The sequence below is a fragment of the Papaver somniferum genome, unplaced genomic scaffold (assembly GCF_003573695.1).
Source record: "Papaver somniferum cultivar HN1 unplaced genomic scaffold, ASM357369v1 unplaced-scaffold_137, whole genome shotgun sequence".
Taxonomy (NCBI): Eukaryota; Viridiplantae; Streptophyta; class Magnoliopsida; order Ranunculales; family Papaveraceae; genus Papaver; species Papaver somniferum.
The window spans coordinates 17,829,944-17,836,000 of record NW_020622934.1 but is presented as its reverse complement, the minus strand read 5'-3'; the positions used below and the strand labels follow the sequence as shown (position 1 = coordinate 17,836,000).

Below are 6,057 nucleotides of genomic sequence, written 5' to 3'. Positions count from 1 at the left end.
TTACTAGTAACGTTCCAAAGCGCAGATTTCTCCAAACCAGATTGATACAAACCATTTTCAAATATCTTAAATCCTTCTTCGACATCACATACAGGTCGTAATTAAAGGTTTGAGGCATTCATTGAAGATATGTAAGATGTAGAAAACCCCACAAAACCAAGAAGGAGAATAAATTTCAATACCTGATACAAATTCCAGAGGATCCCATTCTTCTCCAACTCTTCTTCCTCGTCCACTTCATGCTCCTCTTATTTTTCTTTTATTTCAACGTCACTTTCAGCATGTTCAGAAGAACCCTTCTTTGTGATTGATTCTTCTTCACTAGTAGTACTACTATTTAAACTAGACTCATCTCCTTGAGATGACGAAGAAACATTATCAGATTCTTTTTCATCAGAACAAGATTTAACTGCTTGCTGCTTCAAGTCTTCCTCTAATCGTTTAAGTATCTCTATTCTGCGATTAGGGTTAAAGCGAAGAAATTTGGGTCTTGGGATAAGAAATTTGTTTTTAGATCGTAAGGGGTTTCTTCTGATTCTGTCAATTTTGAAGAAATAGGTATAATCTGTCATGATTGAAGATATGGGGGTACTGAAAAATCAGTAATTTCTGGGGGTAATTGTATCTGAGATGAAGAATCAGAGGTTTTTGAATTAAGATTTGGAGTGTTTGAAACACGGGTTATTGTTGACGATATTTCAGAGCAAATTTTATAAGAAGTAATTATCCAATCTGATGTTTAAGTTGCAGAAGTTGTAGATCTGAAATTTTTCTTCATGTTCTTGCGTTCTTCTGTTCTTCCACTTCTGTTTATGGTGAATATACGAAAGAAAAACATAAAAATAACTCTGTTGGTAAGCGGAATAAGATTGAGATTGAGTAGCAGAGATTGTAGAGATTTGGAGAAAAGTTTTATCTGCTAAAGGTTTGGAGAAGTAGAAAGGATCGATGAAATTGAAACTTAGGTGGTGAAGAGGAAACTTGTGATGGCGGCGGCTATTACAGCTGAAGTGAGGGGATCGAACCCTCCTGATACCATGTAAGATTTTACATTGTGAAGAAGATTTGTTGTTGTATTGATAAGTTGTGCCTCAAACATACTTACAGTGAAGCATTTATAGGACAACAAGATATGTAAAGTGACACAGCTCTAAGATAACATTTGATCCTATCCTAAGGCATAAACTGAGCATATTCTAGACTACTAGAAATAGAAATGTAAGGGTAATAAATAATAATCCTTACTTTACAAAGATAAAACAGTAACAAGTAATACTACTCTAACATTCCGGGCCTAACAAGTTTGACCGCCCGCTACCCTTTCCGGCCTAACGAGTTTGACTACCCGCCACCCTCTGAAATCCTAAAAGAATAAGGAGTTAACGAGATTATATATCACCGGACTTTTGTAGGACAGCTCCTTATCAAATATTACATACTTATCTTGTTTTCCTATTCAGTTAAGAACATCCTTTTGAGAGGAACAGGAGTATCACCATCTATAAACCTACTGTAGGTCACCTTGTCAACCTACAACAAATCTAGCTAGGGCACGAAGAAAGTTATATCCTCAGTAACTTTTCTAATCAACCTCAATGGCGGTTGAAGAAGATTTTGTCTTTGTCTCTTCTGCAGAAGGGAAAAAAGAATACCCTGGAAAACTTACGGGCTATGTCTTTTTCACTTGTATTGTTGCTGCTTGTGGTGGTCTCTTGTTCGGATACGATATCGGTATCTCTGGTAAGTTTTTCCCTGGTCTTATAAGTCTTTCTGTTCTTGATATCTTTGATTCTCTTTTTAAGCTTTGAATTATTATTATTTTATTTTTGTATTTTTTATACCCTGCATATGATTTATGATGTGATGAGGGTTTTAACTTTATTTTTACGTGTATATATGTGGAGTTACTGCTATGGCACCATTCCTGCAGAAGTTCTTCCCAGCAGTTTACAGACAGCAAATTGGTGCTAAATCAGCTAATCAGTACTGTAAATTCAACAATGCAACTTTAACTCTATTTACATCATCTTTGTATTTAGCAGCTTTACAAGCATCAATTGGTGCCTCCTCTGTAAGTAATAAGTTCGGACGCAAATTCACAATGTTTTGTGGAGGTTTAGTTTTTCTTGTTGGTGTTGCCCTCAATGGTTTTGCTATGAATATTTCAATGCTTATTATGGGACGTATGTTGCTCGGCATTGGTGTTGGTTTTGCCAATCAGGTATTTATTTTTATTTTAATTTAATTTTCTCTTTGTTGCTGGCTTTAAGTTGTATGTGTAATTTGGACCATGGCATAGTGTTAACATGAGTTTGTCATATATTTTGGCTTACAGTCTGTGCCGCTATATCTTTCGGAGATGGCACCATATAAATACAGGGGAGCACTTAATAGTTTCTTCCAATTGATGATTAGTATTGGAATTTTCGTGGCGAATGTATTAAATTACTATACGACCAAGATGGAGAATGGTGAAGGATGGAGAGTAAGTTTGGGTCTAGCAGGTGTACCTGCACTTATAATGACAGTTGGTGCACTTTTCCTACCTGACACTCCTAATTCCATCATCGATCGAAACAAACCTGGAGAAGCTAAGAAACTTCTCCAGCGTATTCGTGGCACTGTGAACATTGACGAAGAATTCAACGATATAGTTGCTGCAAGTACCGAATCTAAGAAGTATGAAGGCAAATGGACCACCTTAATGCAGAGAAGATACAGACCTCATTTAGTTATGTCCATACTTGTCCCATTCTTCCAGCAATTTACTGGTACTAATGTGGTTATGTTTTACGGTCTGGTTCTTTTTAAGTCAATCGGGTTTGGTGAAGCCGCCTCGCTTATGTCTGCTGTGATTACTGGTATGGTTAATATCTTTGCTACATCTGCCGCAATCAATGTTGTGAACAAAGAGGGAAGAAGGTTTTTGTTTCTTCAGGGTGGTTGTCAGATGTTTATCTTTCAGGTATTTTTATCTAATTCTTTAAAGTACTCGCCTAGATGTTTAGTTTTATGTGTTCACTGAATCGTACTTTTTAATGTTTCAGATGCTTGTGGGAATTTTAATATGGATTAAATTCGGAGTAGATGGCATTGGAACGATACCTATAGGGTATGCACAACTTGTTGTTACATGCATTTGTCTATTTGTGTCAGGATTTGCTTGGTCTTGGGGTCCTCTAGGATGGTTAGTACCTAGTGAGATATACCCACTTGAGATCAGATCAGCAGCTCAAAGTATCACGGTTGTGGTGAATATGTTCTTCAGGTTCGTAATTGCTCAGCTTTTCTTGAGCATGTTATGCACTATGAAGTTCGGACTGTTCTTCTTTTTTTGGTGGTTTTGTGGCTATCATGACTCTTCTCGTCTACTTCTTTGTACCTGAGACTAAAGGAATTCCAGTTGAAGAAATGTCTCAAGTATGGAAAGACCATTGGTATTGGGGAAGATTTATGACTCCAGATGTTGAGTTTGAGGGCAAGCACAGAACTTCGCAAGATTTTGAAATCTTGGACAAGAACAAGGACATGTAGAATGGAGAAAAGAGTAGTTTTTTTTTTCTTTGGTCTTTTTTGATAGACATTTTGTTTTTCATTAATTAGCTTTTCCTATTTCAGTATACACATATTAGTTAATCAAAACTGTCACATACTGTGTTTTTATTTTTTATCATTTAGTAGCACTTATGACTACATATATACATTCCCAGTTGGCTTAAAACTTGATGCCTGCCACAGCACTTTGAGACAACCAAAAAACTGACTGGTATTTTTTTGCTGAAAAGTAACTTGCTGGAGATTTATTCTGATAGACCGATCCACATGATGATTAACTTCATCATGAAAGTACCTGCATTTGCTTCCTGTATATTTCGCTGCGGAATGATGATAAAAAGAGATTGGATATATACGACTCAGTTAGGAATGATGATTAACTTCATCTGTTAATTTTCAACTAATTAGGTGTTGTTGGTTAAACTTCAACATAGAAGTCACTAACAAGCTGGTTAGGACAAGACTAGGAAATTGATGTAATCCTAAGGGAATTAGAAGTCATCTAGTTCTAAGAAAAGAAAAGACATGTAATAAGGTAATAGGACTAGGAAAAGGAATTCATAGTTCTATATATATATGATCACCAAAGTTGTGGTTGATCATATGAGCAAGATTAGAGCTTGTGTTTAGTTTTGAGAGATTTTCTAAACATCAATAAAGAGAGTTGTCTTTATATAAGCTAAGTTTCATCTTGCAGTTGCCATTAATTGGTATCAGAGCTTGTTTCTGAGCCATGGAAAACGAAACCACCATTGTGGGTGCAAAACAGTTCACGCCACCATCAATACAAGTTCCAATCCTCAACGCCACAAACTACACAGTATGGGCCATGAGAATGAAGGTACTGATGAAAATCTACAAAGTTTGGGAAACAATTGATCCTGGTACATTGGACCCAGACAAAAACAATGTTGCCATTGAATTACTCTTTCAAGCAATACCAGAATGTCTTGTTCTACAAGTTGGTGAACAAGAAACTTCAAAGAAAATTTGGGATGCAATAAAGGCACGTAATCTCGGAGCTGATCGAGTTAAAGAAGCCCGTCTGCAAACCTTAATGTCTGAATTTGAAAGAGTGAAGATGAAATACACTGATACTATTGATAGCTTTGCAGGAAATCTATCAGAGATAGCCTCAAAAGCTGCGTCACTTGGACAATCCATTGATGAAGATAAACTGGTAAAGAAGTTTCTCAATAGTTTACCAAGATCCAAGTATATTCATATCATAGCTTCTCTCGAACAAGTCTTAGATTTAAAGAAGACTAGCTATGAAGATATAATTGGAAGATTGAAAGCATATGAATAAAGAATCCTTGATGAAGAAAACAATGGAGAAACTCAAGGAAAACTCTTGTACACAAACTCTTACCAACAAAAACTCTGCGACAAGAGGAAGAGGTCGTGGAAGAGGTGGTAGAGGAAACAGAGACCGAGGAAGGGGAGGAAGGTTTAACTCACAAGATAGAACAACAAGTCAGAATGATCAAAACCAAGGGAAAGAAAAGAAGGATAGATCAAACATTATTTGTTACAGATGTGATAAACCAAGACACTTCTCCTCTGTATGCCCTGAAAGAATACAAAAGATGGAATGAAACAAGGGAAGCAGATACAACTCTTTTCATGCACGAAGTTGTATTCTTAAACGAAGGGAAACTAATACCAAAGAACTACGAATCAAAGGATGGATAAGAAGGAATATGGTATTTAGATAATGGAGCCAGCAATCACATGAATGATAAGAGACACTACTTTTTTGAAATAAATGAGAAAATCAAAGGACAAGTGAAGTTTGGGGATGGATCTTCTGTAGAAATTGAAGGGAAAGGATCAATTCTATTTGAGAGCAAGACCGGAGAACAGAAGCTTGTCCCAAACATCTACTTCATCCCAAACTTACAAAGCAACATTCTAAGTTTAGGACAAGCTACAGAAGTTGGATGTGATGTTAGAATGCGACAAGATTATCTAACAGTTCATGACCCAAGTGGAAGACTTTTAGTTAGAGTCTCACGCTCACAGAATAGACTCTACAAGATAAGTCTCATGATTGGAAGGCCATTATGTCTGAATATGAGACTGGAAGATCAGACATGGAAGTGGCACGCAAGGTTAGGACACATAAGCTTTAGAACTTTAAAGGCAATGTCTCAAAACAAGATGGTTCGAGGACTAGCACAGATAAATGATGAAGCAAAAATATGTGAATCATGTTTAGTTGGGAAACAAACTCGTCAAGGTTTCCCAAAAGCAACAACATTCAGAGTCTCAAAGCCATTAGAGCTTCTTCATGCTGATTTATGTGGTCCTATTACACCACAAACCCTTGCAAATAACAAATATATATTTTTTATTATAGATGACTTCAGGAATTTTCAGGAAGCAAAGGTCTCGACTAAATAGAAACAAGCATGTAGAGAAGAAATTATTTCAATCAACAGAAACAAGACTTGGTTTATAGTTGATAAGCCAGGTGGGGTAAAAGTGATTGGTCTTAAG

General features: G+C 36.5%; 1 pseudogene; it reads left to right on the top strand.

Moving 5' to 3' along the window:
- Positions 1-1,595: 1,595 nt before the first annotated feature.
- On the top strand, positions 1,596-3,534 carry LOC113334629 (annotated as a pseudogene).
- Positions 3,535-6,057: the final 2,523 nt, after the last annotated feature.